Source organism: Puma concolor, chromosome C1, assembly GCF_028749965.1.
Source record: "Puma concolor isolate L17-30 chromosome C1, mPumCon1.1.hap2, whole genome shotgun sequence".
Lineage (NCBI taxonomy): Eukaryota > Metazoa > Chordata > Mammalia > Carnivora > Felidae > Puma > Puma concolor.
The window spans coordinates 177,001,491-177,025,916 of NC_141674.1; the positions used below are offsets into that span (position 1 = coordinate 177,001,491).

Below are 24,426 nucleotides of genomic sequence, written 5' to 3' on the forward strand. Positions count from 1 at the left end.
AAAGGTACAAATGTTAATTTGGACATGGTTTTTGATTTTTAAAATATAACCCATATAGGAATAACATTAATTCTATAATTTATTGTGATAGTAATGTTTATTCTACAATGCATCAAGGAAAGTTGAATTATATATTACATAAAATTCTTCAAATTTTAAATTAAAACATACAAGGTATGTCTTCAAAAAGATATTTTCCAGTTTATTAGGAAATGCTGTTATAATAGTGAACATATTCAACAATATGAAAATACCAGTGCTAAAATTATGAATAGAGAAAAGACGTCTAATATTAAGTATCAAATTCTTCACATCAAAAAGCTAAAAACAGAACAGAACGTCAAATTTAAAGTACAAGAAAAGAAATTATAAAAAAATAAGAAATGAAATTATAAAGATAAGAAATAGAAAAATAGCAAATAATAAGAAAAAATAATAAAAAAGTTAAATTATTGAAAACTTTAATAAAATTTATAAACCCATACCTAGACAGAAAAGAAAAATGGAAATATTCAATGTAAAAAATGAAAAATTAGAATACTTCCCAATTAGTTTTATGAACCTAATCCTGATGAAAAGCCTAAAAATATTATGAAAAAAATGAAATTGCAGAATAATATTTTCCATGAACAAAGATTTTAACTATTTTTATGTATGTACTTTAAAATAAAATTAAATAAAATCCCTCCAAATTGTAATCACAACAATCTTTATCTGTTGTATATATGGAATGCTAAGATTTAATTTTTTTAAAGTTCTTGCTTTAAAAATATTGGAACTTTGTTGGGATGATTAATCTCTTAAGTATCTCAAAGTCTGCAATTTATGTTGGAGATAGTAATCACTAAGTAGTTATACATGGACCCTCTGAGAAGAAACAAATCTGGCAAGAATCTATATGCCAATTTGATCGTGTATTATTTAAAAATATTTAATTATTTTTAACTTCTGTAACAATAAAGAAATGTCTCTTATTTCAAAATACAATATTTCTGAAATTTGTATATATATTACCTGTCTCACGTGGGATAATTTTTTTGTTTGTCTTTTGTTGTTGTTGTTGTTGTTGTTGTTTTACCAAATATAATGATGAATAAAATATGTATTCACCTGGTAGTCACCACATTTATTTACTTTGATAAACATTCTTCATTTACTCTAGTGGGAGGTACTGTTGTCACATGGCAAAATGTGCTTCTGTATAATTCCACAACAGGGAGCAGTTATGAGCAGAGAACAATAATCCAATCTATCATAAGATCCAGCTCCCAAAATGTACTTTCCTAAATAAAGTAAGGGATGCTACCTAAAAGCAACTTTTTCATATCAATCACTAACATAATAATTTTGACACTTTTTTTAAAGTTTGCTTATTTATTTTGAGAGAGCACACAAGCAAGGGAGGGGCAGAGAGAGAGAACTGTTCAGGATCTGCACAGTTGGCACAGAGTGCAATGAAGGGCTGGAAGTCACAAACCTCAAGATCATGATCCCAGCTGAAACCAAGAGTCCGACGCTTAACCGACTGAGCCACCCAGGTGCCCCAGTTTTGGCACTTTTTAACATAATGTAACATTTGAACTGCAAATACAAGACCTGGTTCCGATTGGTGAGACCTGGGGATCTGCATGGAAATAACGACAAAGAATGAGTGACATAAACCTTCCTGTTACATATTATTATATGAATCAAAATTCCAAAATATGTGAAGAAAACTAATGCTAAAATGGATAGCAAACGAAATCAACATTTTTAAAAGTTCACTCCAAATCAATTAATAATAAAACAATCTAAAACAGTTTTATAAGAAATATATTTATGATTCTTAAAAAGATGAATAACAGCAATGTACAGAGAATGAAGATTATAAAAATAGGTAGAATTGACACAAGAAGCAATTGGGTGCCCTGAAAATGAAATATAGAACCACTGAAAGTCACCACACTACTGAATGACTGCAGAGTAGTCCTGAGGAACTCCCGGGGATGCAGGATTAAGAGATAAAGACGTTAAATATGTGACAACAGTCCAAGAAATGGAGGGTAGGTTTAGATGTGTCAATATAGCTCTGAGAGCAGTTCCAGAGGAAAATAGTAGGGGAAAAGGCAGAAAAGAAACGTTTGAAAAGAAAATGGTTGAGACATTTTTGCAGAGTTGAAGACATGTAACTTCAGGCTGAAAGTGATCACTGAAAGCACAAAGCAACGTATAGATGATAAAGAAATAAATATCAATGGGTAAATTCTTTGTGAAGCAAAACATGGGTGGTAAAGAGAGAAGAAAAACCCACAACAAAAAACAATTATCAGCAAAAGAACCATCAACCCGGAATCTGACACTCAATTAACCTATCACCTAAAAAAGTAAGTAAAATGAAGACATTTTCCCCCCTAAGGTTTGCTGTGGAGTTTATCGATCCTCATATATGAGAAACCTATATTAAGCTCTATCCAAATACATAGTTTCACCACTGTACCTTTAAGAGCTTTAAGAGTGTATCAGAACATAAGGTGAAATAGCAAAAAAAAAACTCCTAAAAGACATTTTCAGACACACAAAGATGAGGAGTGCTTTACAATCCACAGCCCGTACTGCAAGGGCTATTGTAGAAACATGCTGTATAACCACAATTTCATATCATTTAAGAACTTACAAGTGACTCAGCATTCGCTATTTTATTCAAATTCTCAACAATCAGAACCAGTATTATTTATGTCATCTTCAGCAAATAATAAAATTTAAGATACAGGAATGAAAACTAACAGGCTCAAATTCATACAATAGTACTAGCACTCTAACACAACATTTGTGAATTCAATTCTCATGTGATTTACAATATATTTTTTAAAAATGCCCGTCACACAGATGTGACATACCAGATAAAAGGAAGGATTCTGGAATTGTTATCCATTGCTAAGAACAAGTCCTGCAAATATAAGTTACTGTATATCATCTACTGTCAGAGAGGAATGAGTTGCTAGGATTTTCCTAACCTATTTGTCTAGAGAACCCGAGTAGAAATTTACAATTCCATAAGGACTATTTTCTAAGGATTTCACATGGCCATGTGTGTGTAACTATTTATTGTATTTCCTTATTATTTATTTTGTTGACTTCATTTTGTTCATTATTAATTGGACAACTGCAATGATCTTTGGAGAGTTTTATTTGCCTTGCTGATAGAGTCACCATTCAGCTCACATCTTATTCTAGGTAACTGATAAAGGATTTACGTATCATTTAAAAAATGTAAAAATAGGGCGCCTGGGTGGCTCAGTTGGTTAAGCATCCGACTCTTGGTTTCACCCCAGGTCATGATCTCACGGTTCATGAGAGTGAGCCTCACATCAGGCTCTGCACTGAGAGTGTGGAACCTGCTTGGGATTCTCTGTCTCCCTCTTTCTCTCTGCCCCTCTCCTACATGCTCTCTCTCTTTTTCTCTCTCTCAAAAATACATAAATAAATATTAAAAAAATAAATATACAAAAATAGGATCCAGAGAATTCTTTATGGAGACCATAAGACTATAGGCTTTTACGTGTTTAAAGAAGATAACACAGAGATTAATTTTCACAGTTCTGCATAAACTCACACATTTCTTTTCTAGGTATTTATTTCTGGACAATAGGAAATTTACATAATTGGCTGCATGTTTTAAAATAATCAATTACTCAAAACATAAACATAGAATAAAATAAATTAAAATAATAATTCAGACCTCATGCTATGGATATGGAAAGTGACTAGTTGATGCCCATTATTGTTATTATAAAATATAAATCTATTTCCCCAAAGCACAAGAGAATTTACCACTGGTTGTTTTAGGGTGTGGCATGAACTAGTTAGTAATATTTTTGGCTTTGATACACCTCTGAGAGAAGTGTACTAAAAATTTGAACTGTTCCCATTGGTGGTACGTGTTACTCAGAGTGCATGTAGTAAATGAGGATTGTGTCATCATGGAGAGGAAAACTAATTATTTCCAGTGCCCTCACCCAAATTTAAGTGTGCTAAAATATACCTGCTGGATTTTAATAGGGCTGGTATTTACAAAGCTCTCTGTGGTTATGCGGTCATGTCTATAAAAGAATATAAAATTTATTGAAGTTAGTTAAGTTACTAACCTGCAAAATGAAAGAGAGCCAATGACCTCAACATTGGCAGTTTCCAACTAATGAAAATGGAATATGTGATTTCTAAATGTCAATACACATTTAAGAGGCAGGATAAATATAATTGGTAATAGCCTACAGGTTCCTGCAGGTCAAGACTGTGGAATCAGATATGCCTATAGTTAGGGGACAAAAACCAACAGAATTCAGGAGTGTAGAGAGTTAAGCCAGAGAAGTCTCTAAATTTCTAGCACGAAGCTAAGCAATCAGATAGTCAGAGAGAGACTGACAAGTAAAGAAGACTGAAATGGACTCTGGACAATATTGGGAGAACACAATCTTGATCCTGGCAGAACTCTTATTTGTCCTTCATGGTATGACCCATGGGAAGACCTCAAGATGTAATAATAATCAAAAAAATAAAAGCAATAGTTAACAATTAATGACCTTTAGCAGGTACGAGACACATATATCATGTAATTCTCCTAACGTAATGAATAGGAGGCTATGGTTAAACACTTTTTTATACTTTACTTCACCCTCTTTACTTCACCAGGCATTCACCCTATCTCTGTGTCTGATATCAGATCCTACTATATGTCCATTCTCCTCTGTTTTTATAAAGATTGACTTTTCTTTTGATTAGTGTCAGCATAGTAAATTTTCCTCCATCCATTTGCTTTTAATCTATATGTGTCTTTACAATTAAAGTGGATTTCTTATAGACCACAGATAGCTGGGTCATGTTTTTTGATCCATTCTGACAATCTCTGTCTTTTGACTGATGCATTTAGACTATCCATCTTCTAAGTGATTATTGACATGGTTGCAGTAATAGCTACCATATTTGTTACTGTTGTCTATTTGTTGCTCTTGATCTTTCTTCTTGTTTTTGTCTTCCAATCTTTTTCTACCTTTTGTGGTTTTAATTGAGCATTTTATATGATTCTATATTCTCTCCTTTCTTGGCATATTGATTTTATTCCTTTTTTTTTTTTTTACCTTTTTCCAGCGGTTGCTAGAGTTTGCCATATTCACTTACAGCTGATCCAAGTCCACTTTCAAATGACACTATATCATTTCATGGGTAATATGAATACTTTATAATAGCAAAAATAATCTTAAATCCTCCTTTCCATCACTTGGTTCATTAATTAATTTCATTTATATGTAATTGTATATATGTATATATAAAAGTATATATAGTACTTACATATATAGTATATATATAGTATATATATATATATATATATATATATATATATATATACATAAGCATAGCAATCAAATAAATTGTTGGTTATTATTATTTTGAACAAACTGTTATGTGTTAGATGAGAGTAAGAACAATTTTTTAATTTTTCCTTCACTTATTCCTTCTTTGATGCTCTTCATTGGTTTACACAAATCTGAGTTTCTGGTGTATATTTTTGTTTCCTCTAAGTAGCTTTTAACATTTTCTAGAAGACATATCTACTGGCAATAAATTCCTCCAATTTTTGTTTGTCTGAGAAATTCTTTATTTCCCTTTCACTTTACAGGATAGTTTTCTAGGTTACAGAATTCTAGGGTGGTGTTTTTTCTTTTTCCTCAAAACTTTAATTATTTGACCTCATTCCCATCTTCTTGTATGGTTTCTGAGAAATTGAATGTAATTTTTATCTTTGTTCCTCTATAGGTGTGGTGTTTTTCCTCTGGTTTGTTTCAGGATTTTTTCCTTATCTTTGATTTTCTATAATTTGAAAATAATATGCCTGGGTGTAGGTTTTTTGGGTGGAGGCATTTATTTTGCTTGGTGTCCTCAAAGCTTTCTGCATCAGTAGTTTGGTTTCTGATATTATTTTGGGGAAATTCCCAGTCATTATTTTTTTCAAATATTTCTCTTCTCTCTTTATTCTCCTTTGGTATTCTCATTATGTATATGTTACACCTTTTGCAATTGTCCCACAGTCCTTAGATATTTTGGTTTTCTTTCCCCAGTCTTTGTTCTCTTTGCTTTTTAATTTTCAGGGTTTCTACTAATATCTTCTCTAGCTTAAAGATTTTTTGTTTCCCTTCTCTTATGTTCATCTGTTTTGTCTCTTAAAGTCCTCATATGAGTGAATTCATGTGATTTTTGTCTTTCTCTGACTAATTTCACTTAGCATAATACCCTCCAGCTCCATACACGTAGTTGCAAATGGCAAGATTTCATTCTTTTTGACTGCCAAGTAATACTCCATTATATATATATATATATATATATATATATATATATATATATACACACACACACCACATTTTCTTTATCCATTCATCCATCGATGGACATTTGGGCTCTTTCCATACTTTGGCTATTGCTGATAGTGCTGCTATAAACATGGGGGTGCATGTGTCCCTTCGAAACATCACACCTGTATCCTGTGGATAAATGCCTAGTAGTGCAATTGCTGGGTCATAGGGTAGTTCTATTTTTAGTTTTTTGAGGAACCTCCATACTGTTGCAGAGTAGCTGCACCAGCTTGCATTCCCACCAACAATGCAAAAGAGATCCTCTTTCTTCGCATCCTCGCCAACATCTGTTGTTGCCTGAGTTGTTAATGTTAGCCATTCTGACAGGTGTAAGGTGATATCTCATTGTGGTTTTGATTTGTATTTCCTTGATGATGAGTGATGTTGAGCATTTTTTCATGTGTTCTTTGGCCATCTGGATGTCTTCTTTGGAGACGTGTCTATTCATGTCTTTTGCCCATTTCTTCACTGGATTATTCGTTTTTTTGGTGTTGAGTTTGATAAGTTCTTTATAGATTTTGGATACTAACCCTTTATCTGATATATCATTTGCAAATATCTTCTCCCATTCTGTCGCTTGCCTTTTAGTTTTGCTGATTGTTTCCTTCGCTGTGCAGAAGCTTTTTATTTTGATGAGGTCCCAGTAGTTCATTTTTGCTTTCATTTCCCTTGCCTCTGGAGACGTGTTGAGTAAGAAGTTGCTGCAGCTGAGGTCAAAGAGGTTTTTGCCTGCTTTCTCCTCGAGGATTTTGATGGTGTCCTGTCTTACATTTAGGTCTTTCATCCATTTTGAGTTTATTTTTGGGTATGGTGTAAGAAAGTGGTCCAGGTTCATTCTTCTGCATGTCACTGTCCAGTTTTCCCAGCACCACTTGCTGAAGAGACTGTCTTTATTCCACTGGATATTCTTTCCTGCTTTGTCGAAAATTAGTTGGCCATACGTTGTGGGTCCATTTCTGGGTTCTCTATTCTGTTCCGTTGATCTGAGTGTCTGTTCTTGTGCCAGTACCATACTGTCTTGATGATTACAGCTTTGTAGTATAGCTTGAAGTCTGGGATTGTGATGCCTCCTGCTTTGGTTTTCTTTTTCAAGATCGCTTTGGCTATTTGGGGTCTTTTCTGGTTCCATACAAATTTTAGGATTATTTGTTCTAGCTCTGTGAGGAATGCTGGTGTTATTTTGATAAGGATTGTATTGAATATGCAGATTGCTTTGGGTAGTATCGACATTTTAACAATATTTGTTCTTCCTATCCAGGAGCATGGAATCTTTTTCCATTTTTTTGTGTCTTCTTCAATTTCTCTCATAAGCTTTCTATAGTTTTCAATGTATAGATTTTTCACATCTTTGGTTAGATATATTCCTAGGTATTTTATGTTTTTTTGTGCAACTGTAAATGGGATCGATTCCTTGATTTCTCTGTCGCTTCATTGTTGGTGTATAGGAATGCAACCGATTTCTGTGCATTGATTTTATATCCTGCATCTTTGCTGAATTCATGAATCAATTCTAGCAGTTTTTTGGTGGAATCTTTAGGGTTTTCCGTATAGAGTATCATGTCACCTGCAAAGACTGAAAGTTTGACCTCCTCCTGGCCAATTTGGATGCCTTTTATTTCTTTGTGTTGTCTGATTGCAGAGGCTAAGACTTCCAATACTATGTTGAATAACAGTGGTGAGAATGGACATCCCTGTCTTGTTTCTGACCTTAGGGGGGAAAGCTCTCAGTTTTTCCCCATTGAGGATGATATTAGCATTGGGTCATTCGTATATGGGTTATATGGTCGCAAGGTATGCTCCTTCTATCCCTACTTTCTTGAGGGTTTTTATCAAGAAAGGCTGCTGTATTTTGTCAAATGCTTTCTCTGCATCTATTGAGAGGATCATATGGTTCTTGTCCTTTCTTTTATTGATGTGATGAATCATGTTAATTGTTTTGCGGATATTGAACCAGCCCTGCATCCCAGGTATAAATTCCACTTGGTCGTGGTGAATAATTTTTTTACTGTATTGTTGTATCTGGTTGGCTAATATCTTGTTGAGGATTTTTGCATCCATGTTCATCAGGGAAATTGGTCTATAGTTCTCCTTTTTAGTGTGGTCTCTGTCTGGTTTTGGAATCAAGGTAATGCTGGCTTCAAAGAAAGAGTTTGGATGTTTTCCTTCCATTTCTATTTTTTTGGAACAGTTTCAAAAGAATACATGTTAACTCTTCCTTAAATGTTTGGTAGAATTCCCCTGAAAAGCCATCTGGCCCTGGACTCTTGTTTTTTGGGAGATTTTTGATTACTAATTCGATTTCCTTACTGGTTATGGGGCTGTTCAAATTTTCTATTTCTTCCTGTTTCAGTTTTGGTAGTGTATATGTTTCTAGGAATTTGTCCATTTCTTCCAGATTACCCATTTTAATGACATATAATTGCTCATAATATTCTCTTAGTATTGTTTTTGTTTCTGTTGTAATTGTTTTGTTTCTGTTGTATTGTTGGTTGTGATCTCTTCTCTTTCATTCTTGATTTTATTTATTTGGGTTGTTTCCTTTTTCTTTTTGATCAAACTTGCTAGTGGTTTGTCAATTTTGTTAATTCTTTCAAAGAACCAGCTTCTGGTTTCCATGATCTGTTCTACTGTTTTTTTGGTTTCGATAGCATTAATTTCTGCTCTAATCTTTATTATTTCCTGTCTTCTGCAGTTTTATTTGCTGTTATTTTTCCAGCTCCTTAAAGCATAAAGTTAGGTTGTGTATCTGAGTCTTTCTTCCTTCTTTAGGAAGGCCTGGATTGCTATATACTTTCCTCTTATGACCGCCTTTGCTATGTCCCAGAGGTTTTGGGTTGTGGTGTTATAATTTTCATTGACTTCCACATACTTTTTAATTTCCTCTTTAACTGCTTGGTTAGCCCATTCATTCTTTAGTAGGATGTTCTTCAGTGTCCAAGTATTTGTTACCTTTCCAAATTTTTTCTTGTGGTTGATTTCAGCGTTGTGGTCTGAAAATATGCACGGTATGATCTCGATCTTTTTGTACTTACTTAGGGCTGATTTGTGTCCCAGTATATGGTCTATACTGGAGAACGTTCCATGTGCACTGGAGAAGAATGTATATTCTGCTTTAGGATGAAATGTTTTGAATATATCTGTTAAGTCCGTCTGGTCCAGTGTGTCATTCAAAGCCATTGTTTCCTTGTTGATTTTTTGATTAGATGATCTGTCCATTGCTGTGAGTGGGGTGTTGAAGTCTCCTACTATTATGGTATTATTATCGATGAGTTTCTTTATGTTTGTGATTAATTGATTTATATATTTGGGTGTTTTCACATTTGGTGCATAAATGTTTACAATTGTTAGGTCTTCTTGGTGGATAGACCCCTTGATTATGATATAATGCCCTTCTGCATCTCTTGATACAGTCTTTATTTTAAAGTCTAGATTGTCGGGGCGCCTGGGTGGCGCAGTCGATTAAGCGTCCGACTTCAGCCAGGTCACGATCTCGCGATCCGTGAGTTCGAGCCCCGCGTCGGGCTCTGGGCTGATGGCTCAGAGCCCGGAGCCTGTTTCTGATTCTGTGTCTCCCTCTCTCTCTGCCCCTCCCCCGTTCATGCTCTGTCTCTCTCTGTCCCAAAAATAAATAAACGTTGAAAAAAAAATTAAAAAAAAAAATAAAGTCTAGATTGTCTGATATAAGTATGGCTACTCTGGCTTTCTTTTGTTGACCATTAGCATGATAGATGGTTCTCTATCCCCTTATTTTCAATCTGAAGGTGTCTTTAGGTCTAAAGTGGGTCTCTTTAAACAGCAAATAGATGCATCTTGTTTTCTTTTCCATTCTCTTACTCTATGTCTTTTGATTGGAGCATTGAGTCCATTGACGTTTAGAGTGAGTACTGAAAGAGATGAATTTATTGTCCTTATGATGCTTGTAGTGTTGGAGTTTCTGGTGGTATTCTCTGGTCCTTTCTAATCTTTGTTGCTTTTTAAAATATATTGAAATATATATATGTATATATATATATTTTTTTTCATCTTTTCTCCCCTAAGAGAGTCCCCCTTAAAATTTCTTGCAGGGCTGGTTTAGTGGTTACAAACTCCTTTAATTTTTGTTTGTCTGGGAAACTTTTTATCTCTCCTTCTATTTTGAACGACAGACTTGCTGGATGAAGAATTCTTGGCTGCATATTTTTCTGATTCAGCACACTGAAGATATACTGCCACTCCTTTCTGGCCTGTCAAGTTTCTGTGGATAGGTCTGGGGCAAACCTGATCTCTCTTCCTTTGTAGGTTAGGGACTTTTTTTCCCTTGATGCTTTCATGATTCTCTCCTTGCCTGAGTATTTTGTGAATTTGACTATGATATGCCTTGTTGATGGTCGGTTTTTGTAGAATCTAATGGGGGTCCTCTGTGCTTTCTGGATTTTGATGTTTGTGTCTTTCCCCAAGGTAGGAAAGTTTTCTGCTATGATTTTCTCATATAACCTTTCTATGCCTATTTCTCTCTCTTCTTCTTGTGGGACCCCTATGATTCTGATGTTGTTCCTTTTTAATGAGTCACTGATTTTTCTCATCCTTAAATTGTGCTCTTTTGCCTTAATCTCCCTCTTTTTTTCTGCTTCATTATTCTCTATAAGTTTTCCTGTATATCCCTGATTCTTTGTTCTGCCTCATCCATCCTTGCCACCACAGCATACATCCATGATTGCAGCTCAGTCATAGCATTTTTAATTTCATTCTATTTTTTACTTCTTTTATATCTGAAGAAAGGGATTGTAATCTATTTTCGACTCCAGCTGGTATTATTATCGTGACTGTAAATTCTGGTTCAGACATCTTGCTTGTATCTGTGTTGGTTAAATCCTGTGTTGGCTGTCCTTTCTTCATGCTCTTTCTTTTGGGGTGAATTCCTTCGTTTTGTCATATTGAAGGGAGAAAAGGAATTAATGAGGTAGAAAAATTGAAATAAAAAATTAAATTAAAAAAAATGTTAAAATTAAACACACACACAAAAATCGAATAAATGATGCTAGATCCTAGGTGTGTTTGGTCTGGGTGTTGAAAGTGGTTTGACAGATTAGAGAAAAAAGGGGGGGAAGAAAAAAAGGAAATCGTTTGAGAATTTTAAAAAATGAATACACTGAAGTAGACTAAAATGAGATGATGGGGGTAAAAAAGAATTTTAAAAATATACACAAAAGTAAAGAATATAGTAGAAAAATGAAAGAAAAATATTTTTAATAAAAATTAGAAATAAATATGATTTTTTTCTTTTTCTGTATTCAAGAAAAAAGAAAAGAAACAAAAAGAGAAAAAAGATAAAAAAGGAAAGAAAAAAGGAAATCATTTGAAAATTTGAAAAAGTGAATACACTGTACTAGACTAAAATAAAATGAAGTAAAGTATAACTTGAAAAAATTTACATAAAAGCAAAAAATATAGTAAAAAAATTAAATAAAATATTTTTAATAGAAATTGAAAGTAAAAATGAAATTTTTCTCTTTCTTCATTCAAGAAAAAGAAAAAAAGCAAAAGAAAAAAGAAAAAGAAAAAAATAAATAAAAAGGAAATTGTTTGAAAATTTGAAAAGGTGAATACACTGAAGTAGACTAAAATAAAATGATGGAAGTAAAATATATTTTGAAAAAATTTACACAAATTAAAAAATATAGTAATAAAAATTAAAGGAAAATATTTTCAATAAAAATTGAAAATAAAAATGAATTTTTTCTCTTTCTGTATTCAAGAAAAAGAAATGTAAAAGAGAAAAAGAAAAAAGAAAGAAAGAAAGAAAGAAAGAAAAAGAAAATTGAATAGATGAACCCGCTAACAGATTGAAGTAGGACTGAAATTACTTCGTTTTCTGCTAGAAGTCAGTCTATGTAGCACTTTATAGTCCATAAACTAAGCCAGCGGTGAGATTTGTGTTCTTGAAGAGCGAAGTTGGCCCAGTTGGGCGGGGCTCAGTGTAATAGCACTGCTTTCCACTAGATGGCGCTGCTAGCCTACTGGGGTGGATTGTTGCAGCGCTGGTAGGTGCGCATGCGTGAGCGCGGGAGTGGTGAAAAATGGCGCCACCTGGCCACTCAGTCTGTTCTCCCAGATCAGCAATCGCGCACCCGTCCTTTGTCTTCAGCTTTCGTCCATTCCCTGCTTTTTCACTCTCCGTGACCAGGCCCCAGGCAGTACCTCTGTCCCAAGTTTTGCCTCAGATGGGACTGTTTTCCCTGGCCCCTTACTTCTGAAGGGCTGCGGCTTTGACCCGTTCTGCCCCTCTGCGGGAGGGTCTCACCTAGCAATGGACGAATGAGCAATGGCCAAATGTCGGCTGCACCCAGGAACGCTTGCTGGACCCTGCTGCTGCCGGTGCCCCGAGACTGCAGCCAGGTGCCAGCCCGCCCCAGAAAAAGTTCGCGAGTTAGTGTAGCAGCAGCGTTTCAGGGATTATGGAAAATCACAACACACATCTGGCACCAGGCTTCACCCTCAAAGACCTTGCCCCAGCACCAGCGAATGTGGCCGTTTTCTGCGGTCTGCTGGGACTAGGTGGCTTCAACAGTCTCTACCAAATGTCCTTCCAGCGGTGGAACCGCTTTTTCCCATGCGGCCTGAGAACCTCCCGGACCCCACTCTGTTCCTGGGGATTCGCCCTTCCCACCAGAGCATCGCCAGGTATCAAGCTGCAGAGTTGCAGCCTTTGCGCTCCTCTTGTTTATAGTCTTAATGGAATTTAAACCCTCTCCTTTCTCCTTTCTCCCTTTTTAGTTTAGGCCCTGCGGCTGTTTCCAATTTTCCACCTTCTCTCCAGCTGCTCTTGGGGAGGGGTGCTATTTGTATTCTCCCCCCCTCCCCAGTCTCCGTCCTCTCTCTGCCCGCAAAAGCGGTTCCCTACCCTCAGCGGCTTCTTGCTCCCCAAATTCACTTCTCCGCACCATGTACCTGCTGAATTCTGTGGTTCAGGTTGTGCTGATTGTTGTGTTAATCCTCCAATCAGTTTTCTAGGTGTGTAGGATGGTTTAGTGTTGGTCTGGCTGTATTTCATGGACGCGAGACGCAAAAAACTGTGCTGTTCTGCCATCTTGGCTCCTCCCCAAACATCTCTTATTAATACAAATTTGTGACATGTTCTGAAAACTGCCTTCCTAACATACACTTCTGCAGGTTTTATTTGATGTGGAAAGGTATCCAGGCAAAGATACCAAATTCCCCACCTCTCTTGCTGCTAAAGACGGCCTTAATTCTTTCCCTAAAGGCAAAAAAATGAGGGTTTCTGAGTAAGTTTTTGCTCTCCTGTTACAGGTGCTATATATTATTTGCTTCTTTTTCATACTGGAATGTGGTCATGAGATAGAGGTGAAGGAGTTATATCTAGATCATAGTGATCAAAACCACATGGAAGGGGTGGATGATTAGAAGATTTTGATCCTAATGACAACCTGGAATAGCGAGTGATACCAGTCTTGATGGGCCCAGTGTCAGATTCCTCTTTTCTTTATTTGTTTTTAATTAAAAAAATAGCTTTATTGAGATATAATTTACATGCCATACAATTCACTCATTTACAATATACAATTCAAGGGTTTTTTTTTTTTTTTTTTTAGTATATTCACTGATATGTGTAATCATTACCACCACTATCAGTCAATTTCAGAACATTTTCCTGACTTCAAAAGAAACCTTGTACCTGTTAGCTGTTACTCCCTCATCCCCCAGCCCTAGGCAACCGGTATAGATTTCACTATTCTGGACTTTCATATGAATGGAATCCTATGATATTTGGTCTTTTGTGATTGACCTCTTTCAGTTAGCAACATGTGTTCAAGGTTGATCCATGTTTTATCATGTATCACTATTGTGTTCCTTTTTGTGAACAAATACTCCCATTGTACGGATATACTGCATTTTGTTTTTTTCATTTTTAGTTGATAGTGGTTGTGTTGTTTCTACCTCTTAGCTTTTATAAATGATGCTGCTATGAGCACTGGTCAACAGGCTTTTTGTGTGTGTGTGGACATGTGTTTTCATCTTTCTTGGGTATATAACTAGGAGTAGAATTACTGGTCATATCCTATATTTAATGATTAAAGAATTGCCAGATTATGTCCTAAAATTAGCTAAATTCCTAAAAAGAAAGTTTCATAAATTTCAAAAAACATTTGGAAATACTTACTTTATTTTCCCTATGTTTAGGAAATTCTACCAACTCTTTGTTCACTGTAACTTATATAATAAGATGTTGCAGATTTACAACATTAGCCAACATGAAAGAGACGAATAATTCACATCATGATACTTTGTCATACCCCATTCAGAAAGAATCCATTATGTAACAACTTAAAATTTTAGAAAGAAAAAAAAAAACCCTAGGCATTATAATTTAAAAGATTTACCCCTGGCTTTCCTTAAAGAGCAAACTTTTTTTCAAACTTTAGAAAATAAACTTGAAACTTTGTTATTAAACACCTTTTTCAGAAAAATGTTAGTTGAATGAGAAAAAGATAGGGATGTGCCCTTTTATTTATATCTTCCTGGTTGGTAAAGCATGATACTGAAAAAGAGGGTGAGAAGAAAATGAAAGCACAGCTTTCTGTGGGTAATCCTTGCTCAGGTGAATCACAGTTGGCTCAGACCCACTGAAGGGACTGTTTTAGAAATGTACTCTGTCTGTAATTTTATGGCTAGTCCTTAAGGTATAGAATATGTTCCATATTACTTATTATCATAGTGTGCCAAACTAATGAATTAAAAATAGTTAATGTTGGAACTTAAAAAAAAAAAAAAAAAGATCTTTGCCAAGTGGAAGAAGTGGATTCAGACAGACATGCCCGAGCGGTAAGGAATAGAAACATCTATCACTGGTTCTGTCACTATATTCTGTGCAGGATATATAGCAGATTGGATGTAGGTCATAAGTTATAACAGATGCTAATGTATAAGTTACGTATTCAATATTTATAAAAATTTTACCTATAAAAAATATTTTGCTGATTACAATATGTTAACAATAGGAATATTTTAAAAAGTAATTCATGAACAAAAGAAATTCTAATAGATGTAAATAGATATATGCCCAGGGATCTGCACTGAGGACCCCCGCTCTCGTTCACAGCCCAGACTGAGATCCACTAATGTACCTGAGATCTACCAACTACTAACATACCTGAAGAGGAGTGCCTGGTCCTGCTGTTCCCCTCTGGACCAATGGATAATGCCATTCACTGTCAGATAGGCACACAGACTTCTCATTTATATTTGATCATTGTAAACATGATGCATTTCTCTAAGTGCAAATAAAGATAAACAAGTAAAGTCATGTATGTCAATGAAACTTTAGAAATGGGTAATGGATAAAAGTAAAATAAATATTTGCAAATGTGACAGAATTTGATAGACTTTGATCACGAGGCCAGACAGATACTAAGCCAAAAACATATAGCATCTTAGATATATTTTTTTCTAACTACTCATATCCAAATGGCACCCATTGGTTTTGTTTCTTAATTGCATCTGAGTTTACTACCAAAACTAGGGCACTCCTACCTGTGTTACTGACACATCTTTTGTTATAATTTTATGTATAACATGTATTTGATAAGGGAGACAGATTACATGAGGTAAAATAAAGTTTTTCTCAATATTTCCTCAAATCCCCAGATTCCTTGTGGAGATAACAATTAATTTAGTTTTGTTTTGGATCCTTCAAAAGTGTTTCATGCAAATACAAACATAAGTTATCTTAAACACATAAAAGCACACTGACATATATTTTTATTGTTATAAAGCTTGCAGCATATTCTCTATAATGTTCTACAATTTACATATCCCACTTAACAATATCTTAGAGATAATTCCATGATAGTTCCCATAAAAACAATATTTGCTTTCCTGGCAGCATAGTATTCTCCGATATGAATGTACAATGACATATTTGATACATTAAGCGATTTATTCTTATTTTATTTTGCATATACATAATGCAATGAATGTTCCTTACTAATGGATATTTGATACGTTTCCACATATCTTGGTTATTATCAGTAAACATGCTCCAGTATATATTCATATTCATATAACCCTGGACACTTGAAGAGTAAAATGAATTGTTGGAAGTAGTTATATATATTTTATTCTTTGATTGATATTGACAAAATGATATACAAACATTTATATCAGTTTACTCTCCCAGAAAAAATATATTGAGGGGCTTGTTTTTTCTTCCTCCTTGTAACAATTTTTTAAAATTTTACCACTGTGACAGGTGAAAAATAACAACTTATAGCTTAATTTTCAATTTCTCTTACTGCAAGTGAGGTTACATATGTTTTTGCAAGTTTAACAAATGATTTTTTTTTTCCTTTTAGGTATAATATTTTTAGGTATAATATTTATGTCACTTTGCACATTTTTAATTGCGTTGTTCAGCTTTTCTTGCTGATTTTTAGGGGCTTTTAAATATGAATAAAGTAGACTTTGTTTTCTTTCATATGTGTCTGTTTAGCTTTTGGCTTTGTTTCTGGTGTTTGGCCAACCATCTTTGTTATGAATTCATACTTACACTTCTTGATCTCTTAGGACTGTGTCGGTGTCCTTGACATTTGTCTCTGCCTGTGCCCAGCACGCTGTCTGGACATAGAAGACATATATGAATATCTGTTGAAAAAACTGTCAAAGTGTAAAGATGTTTATACTTCTTAATCCAAAATCTGTTTCTACTCAGTTTCTATCACCTTGTAAACTTTTTAAAGAGAGAATCATTTCTTCCCAGTCTTATTTCCTGTTTTTCCAATATACTTTAGATTGAAATTACAATGAAACTGTGAAACAGTTGTGCAAAGCTTACATGTTTAAATGCTGAAAATCACATTATATTTTAAATAATAATGTCAGGGTGTCTGGGGGCTCACCCAGTTGAGTGCCCCACTCTTGATTTCAGCTCAAGTCATGATTCCAGGGTCATGGGATTGAGGTTGGCATTGGGTCCTGCACTGCGTATGGAATCTGCTTAGGATTCTCTCTCTCTCTCCCTCTGCCCTTCTCTCCAACTCACATGAGGGTGCTCTCTCTAAAATAAAATAAATGAATAATGTCTATATTTTGTAATCACAAGTTATTTGAATCATTTGTGGCTCAGCCAGAAAATAGTTGAAATTACTTTAGTATCTGACTAAAGAACTAACTTGTAATTTATTATAACAACTTATGAATTTAAAACATCCTATGTGATTCAAAATGGATTAAAATTGATTTAAAGCAAGTTTGTTGCTATTGGATAATTATTTCAAATCATTAGCATGCATTAAACACACCACTTTTTATTATAATCTCAAAAAAAAATAGGACCTTGAAAAGGCATTTATGTGTTTCTTCAACCTCAAATTTTGCCATTAAAAAAAATCAAGCAATGATTTCATCATTCATATACTGAGTTAATGAGACAAAAAGTGAATGCCACATGTGAAATGGTCCAATTATTTGCTCAGTAATCCAATATTTTCTGCATCATTAATTTTTCCACTTTTTATTTAGCGACTCTAAGGATGTTCAAGATAAGGAAAATTTATGTTGATTAATAATGCGTCAAAGCAATTTTATAATTTAAGTTTATGGGTTACTATTAATAAATTGTCAGTGTAGCTCATATACTTTATTTAATCCTAGAAGTCATATATTCAAAATCAATTGAGAAGGGCTTTGGTTTTGTATTGGGATGTAGAAAGCTCAAAAGAGCATAGCTCCCATGCCAACAGTGACAAGTTGGATAATTTACCAATTCATAAATTTTCTTGAATCCATCAAAATACTGACGTACAGGAAAATCAAGAAGTCTCAAGTCTAGGGAAATACAGGTGTCTCCAAAGAGACACAAGATGTAAGTACTGGTTAGAACACTGTTAAATATTTTAACAAACTTCTACATGCTGCTGTTGGATAGTATAACAATAGTATAGAATCCTTGGAGTTATAGACATAAGGGAAGATTGTACTTAATCTCAAACTTTTGTCCACTCCCATCTCTGGCTGCTTGGGAGAAAGACTTGGGTCAGGTGGGAAAATTAGAGATTGCCTCCTGTTTGATCAGGTGTTGGTGAAGAAAGTGGCAACAGTTATGCAAAAGACACAAAGCCCCACTTAGATTATTATGGCCTTTCTCCACTTGGACAGAAGTCTTATCCCACTGAGGGAGGGGCAGAAAACCCGGTAACTTTCAGGAACATGTGGAAATCTATTGCAGCTTAGAGAAGGAAAGACGGAAAAAAAGGCCTTTGAAACCAAGACAAAGTCAGAATTTTAGAGGTTCTCTGCAACTGGTGGAGTGGTAGGGTCACTAAGAAAACCCCAACATCCCACAGCAGAGTGGTTGCCTAAGACTGACACTAAAGCAGGACAAGAAAGAACCCTTTCACCACCACCAACCCCATCACCAGGTTGTCAAAAGATGTGTGATAACCAGAATCAGTGTACTGTTGAGTGAAGGGCAAGAACATGGAGAGACCTCTGATGAGTCAATATATAGAAAGTCTAAACCTAAAGGTGGAACAGTGGTGAAATCGTAACAACAAAACCCCAAATCACCTCATCCTTTAACTAAATTAACTCACACTGCCACAGTAAGAACCTAGCATAAAAAGAGACATGTCTATTTTCAGACATCAACAATACGTATCTCATTTTGTACTGTCTTACACACAAAGGCCAGCATTCAACAAAAATTGCAGAGCAATAAGGAAGAAAAACAATATACTGTTAAGATACACTGGAAGCAACTAATGGACCTATGTTCATATAGGACCCAGATGTTGGAACTATCAAACAGAAAATTTAAATTAACTATGATTAATGTACTTAAAAACTCTTGTTAAAAAAGTGGAAAACATGCATGTATTGTATCATAAAGAAAAAAATTATGAGAACAGCTTTTAAATTTTATTAGGATGAACTCTATAAAAAAATCAAAGGGAGATGCTTGATATAAGAAACACAGTAACTGAGATAAGAAAAATGTTTTTGATAGGCTTATTAATGGACTTAAGAGAGCCAAAAACAGAAGAATGAGTAAACATGAAAATAGTTGAATAGAAATTAACCATGCTAAATTATAATGAATTTTAAAAAAGAATAAAAAACCTAGAAAGAACTTGGGACAATATCAGTTTAATATTGCTATAATAGGAATCACAAAACAGAAAAAGCGTGGAAAGGAAGTATTGTAAGTTAACGAGTGAGAATTTTCCAAAAATACTGAAAGACATGAAACCACAGATCAAAAAATTCACAGAACACCAAGTGGAATAAAACAAATAAAACACCTGGACAAACATATTCAAAGTTCTGAAAACCAGGGGCACCTGGGTGACTCAGTCCATTAAGCATCCAATTGGTGATCTCAGCTCAGGTCTTGATCTCCAGGTTGTGGGTTCAAGCCCTGCATTGGGCTCCATATTGGGTGTGGAGCCTACTTAAAAAAGAAAAGAAAAAAGAAAAGAAAAGAAAAGAAAAGAAATGAAACGAAAAGAAAAGAAAAGAAAAGAAAGAAAAGAACTGAAAACCAAAGATAAAAAGAAAATCTTAAAGAGAGTCAGAAGAAAAGAACATATCATATATATAAATATATGCATATAAATTACAGCAGACTTTTCAAGAATTTACATCAGGAGTTATTGAAGCCAGAAGATCATCAAGTGACTTCTTTTAAAATGTCTAAAGGGGGAAAAAAACGTCAACCTAGAATACTCTAGCATAAATAACTTTTAAATATAAAAAAGAAATAGATTTTTTCAGGTTAAAAAAAACACAAGAGTTTATAATAAACCTCCACAACAAAAATGTTAAAAGAAGTCCTTCGGGCAAAATGTATATGATAAAAACTTGAACCTACTATACAATGGAATGAGGAACACTGGAAATAGTATAAATAAAAGTAATATAAAATTAATTTTCTTTCATATTTTTAACTGCTTTATTGACTGACTAATCCGCTCATGGTTTAATTATGTCTCAAACCTGAAACCCAGATATTTTGTTTGCTGTGTTGTTATCCAAAGCTACATGCTGAAAATCAAGCATTTATTATTTCACACAAACTAATGTCGGAATGAACTCAGTCAACAAGTGAATTGAATGATAATTCTCATCCCCTGTCACTCATCATCAGTACTGTTAAAGTCAATTTACAATTAATTAAAATAAAGTTATCGCTTTTCTACTGCTTATGAAAAGAATTATAAGGAAAATGGTGGGGGAATGGAGATATAAGAAAATCCCTGTCTCCTTGAAGCATAAATTTTACCCCTCTCCAAACACATAGATCTGCTCATTAAATTTTTTTTTTAATTTATTTTGATTATAGTTGACACTGTTACATTAGTTTCAGGTGTACAACACAGTGATTCAACTTCTCTATATGTTATGCTGTTCTCACAAGTGTAGCTACCATCTGCCACTATACAACGCTAATACGGTATCATTGACTATATCCCTTACACTGTGCTTTTTATTCCTGCGGCTTATTTATTCCATAACTGGAAGACTATATGGTCCACACCCCCTTTCACCCATTTTACCCATCTCTCCACCCTCCTCCCCTCTGGCAACCATCAGTTTCTTCTCTGTATTTATAGGTCTGATTCTGCTTTTATTTACTTTTTTAAAGGCTTATTTATTTTTGAGAGACAGAGAGAGAATGGAAGTAGGGGAGGGGCGGGGGGGGGACAGAGGATCCAAAGCAGAGTCTGTGCTGACAGCAGAGAGCCGGATGCAGGGATTGAACTTACAAACTGTGAGATCATGATCTGAGCTGAAGTCAGACGCTTAACCAACGGAGCCACCCAGGCACCCTAATCTGCTTTTAAACACAGATAGATTTAATTAAATCACAGTGATGATCTCCCCTACCCCCCCCCACCAAAGCCTAATACAAAGTAAGCTATGCTTTTGATAACATAGAAGTTAACATTTAATAGCTAAAATCCTTAATACTCATAGTTCACAATGCAGAAATAAACACTGCTTTCCAATAGTATCTGTCATTAAAATTCAGGTACAGGTTTGTTACTAAAATAAGGTTTCGTAAGCAAGGTGAAACTTCTATTTGGTACTCTCCCTATATTTTTGCTAATAAAGTGCTGGGGGAAAGAGAGTTGAAAGTCAATAAATCTATGTTACCAAAATTTTCATGGAGTTTAATGACAAATATAATTCTGTCCCTTCCAGTTTTACTAAAGAGCTCCACAATTCTGCATCATTTAGAAGTCTGTGAATAATTCTGACATCCAAGTTTATTGTAACCTTCAGAAAGAATTTTCTCAAGTGATAAAAATTTCTAACTTGTCAAACATTTAGTTTTATTTCTCAGGCAAGTTATACTGGCAAGTACATCTATGGGACACAATATTTATATGTTCTCCTTGATCATGTGGACAGGGAGTTTTCAACTAGGCAACAAAATATAAAACATATCACAAAATAGTATACTTTGCAAAAACATGGAACTTTCAAACATATCCTATCCAAGTACTCATGTTAAATCCTTTAAAAAACAATATCAGTAGAGCATGGAGGAAAATGGAACGTATGCTTCTTTACACACAATAAAGGAAAATAATGAGTCCTTAAGTATCATTAGGATGAGAAGATTCTCAGTCCCAAAGAGAAGCAACAGACTTGTTGGGGGGAGGAATTGGCATAGAAAATAAATAGCAAATATCACACTGAGTAGGAAAAAAATTAGCTAATTACATGCTTTCATCTCTGCTTACCAGAGGAGTAAAACCTAATTTTAAAGAAATGGAAAAGCTTAATGAAGGCCAAGAGTATTTTTTTTTCATGCACTATGGCTCTTTGGCATAGAATCTATATGCATTTATCCAGATGTTATGGGTGGAAATTGTGGGATTTAATGGTAACTGGAAGTGTGTTTGAAGTACAGAACAGTAATAAAATGAGAACGGATGAGTATGCTTGAAAAAAACAATTCTATTTTATTCTTAAAGGAATTTAGGATCATACTGTGTTATAAGTGCCAAAACATATTGGAGATAAAGACGCAAACACAAAATTGCCTTTTTCTTAAAATTCCACACTTGAAATAAAGTTGAAATAAAGTTACAGTAGAGTGAAATTGCCTAAAAACAGTTTTGATGTGAACTATTTAATGGGTCTCTAAAAGATACATTTTAGTAACATATGGAATATAAAGCTCTTTTTTTCTGACTGTGCTCCAGTGAGTATCCCTTCTATGTGACATGAGAGCGAAATGAGTACCACATGGTGGTTAAGAGCATGAACTGTGGAACCTGCAGGCAGGGGATACAACTCAGTTCTATCACATGTGAACTGTGTCACACTGGACATGTGACTAACCTTTCAGACCTCAGTTTCCTCCTCTGTAAAAGGTAAGAGCACCCCCCTTAAAGAATTGCTGTGAGGATTAAAGTCGATTAATGCAAATGATTGGGATTATTATTACCAGCAGGTTCTGTGCAGAGTTTACTGGGTTGAGTATGATTATACTGACCATCAATATGGACCACTTCTGATGCCACACGGGTATATTCTTCTTGTCTCATGAATGATATAAGCTCAGATGATGCCTCGAGGCTGTGTTAACACTGTTGAGTGACCACAAAGAGATCACTGTGGTTGCTGAGGAGTGGAGAGGACACTGCACTAAAATTTATTTACCTTGTGTGGGGCAATAATAATTACCTGTGTATATTTGGATTAAAAACTAAAAGAAAAGGGGAAAATTTTGATTCCCTCAAAAATCCCATAGGAATTAAAATTTGAAATATTTTATAAAGAAACTTAAAGTACAAATTACCTAATTCATTTTTTGAGATTTAAACTTTATTCAGAAAATATATCTGAGGAGTTATTCAATTGAATGAACTAATACAAATGTAATGTTATTCAACTAACTTCCAATTAGTTCATGCTTTATAGAACCAAGATTTTATTTGTCACTTATTTTTCTCCTTGTTTTATTCAACAGCTGAATGAGAAAAAAAAGTCATTTAAAATTATATGAGGATCACATTAATCCTTGATATTTTTTTAACAGTTATATCATTCTGAAACCTTGTGTTCAGACTAAATGCACCATTTATCAGGGAGTAATAAAAATAAAGTTACCATTTTGATCTCCATAGGAAGCTAAATAATTTATCTAAAGCAAAACTCATGGTATCATGCTCACCATTAACTCATGTAACCATACTTTCAAAGTGATTGACAGTTGGGTTCCAAAACTTCATTATAACTCCTAGAAATAAAGAATGGATGGGGCATTTACAAATGATCTGCTCCTTTCTTCACTGAAGCAGACACAGAAAAGGAAGAGTGGCTCTCAGTTAAATAAAAAGAACCAGATTGAATGCGAAGTGACTTAGCATCTAGGCCCAGTTCTGTCATCATCTAATTTCCAAGAAAGAAGTGTGAAAAAAATTTTGTTGACAAAATTTTAAAAAATAGTAATATGACTAATAACAGGAAAAATAAAAGTTTATTCCCTTGACATTATTAAAGAATAAATTTTAAAAGTGGCATATAACTTCTGTTAGAAGGAAGTTCAATGGTACTGTTAACATTTCCAAAGAAACTTATTTTCTAGTTCTCATGAATATCCCCAGTGGGGCCCATCATGGTTTTACTTATTTCACATAATAGGACTCCCAAGTGTAATGGGAGGGAATATGCCAGGAAGAAAGTATCTGGTGGCCAAGGAAGGAGTTCCTTAGTACTCAGCAACAATGAACGAAATGAAGAGGAAATAAAGCGCCTACTCTGCCCAATGCAAAAGATTGAAAGAAAATCTCTATCTATTCGGCTAGTAGTGTCATATGATGGTTACAAGCGGGAGAACAGCACAAGCAGAAATGAGAAGGAGAAAGCAGTGGGAAAAATAAAGACTACAAGAGAAAACGTCAGGGCCACCATCCAGCAAAATCAAGTTACTTAGTCCAATGCTCCACACTACACACAATGAAATCTCAAGCTATATGCACATAGCACAGCATAATGATTTAAGAAAATAGTAAAACACAGTATTTATTTGGGG

At 34.6% G+C, this 24,426-nt stretch overlaps 1 long non-coding RNA gene across 2 annotated transcripts; it reads right to left on the minus strand.

Annotated features, from left to right (window-relative positions):
- Positions 1-681: 681 nt before the first annotated feature.
- Positions 682-23,069, minus strand: LOC147578589 (uncharacterized). Of its 2 annotated transcripts, none has more exons than XR_015254316.1 (4): positions 22,885-23,069; positions 16,927-16,994; positions 15,532-15,651; positions 682-1,624 (listed from the first exon to the last, which is right to left on the minus strand). It is a non-coding gene; the product is annotated as an uncharacterized LOC147578589 (long non-coding RNA). The 2 variants fall into 2 exon arrangements; XR_015254315.1 differs by lacking the exon at positions 22,885-23,069 and adding an exon at positions 19,718-19,839.
- Between the last annotated feature and the right edge of the window lie 1,357 nt (positions 23,070-24,426).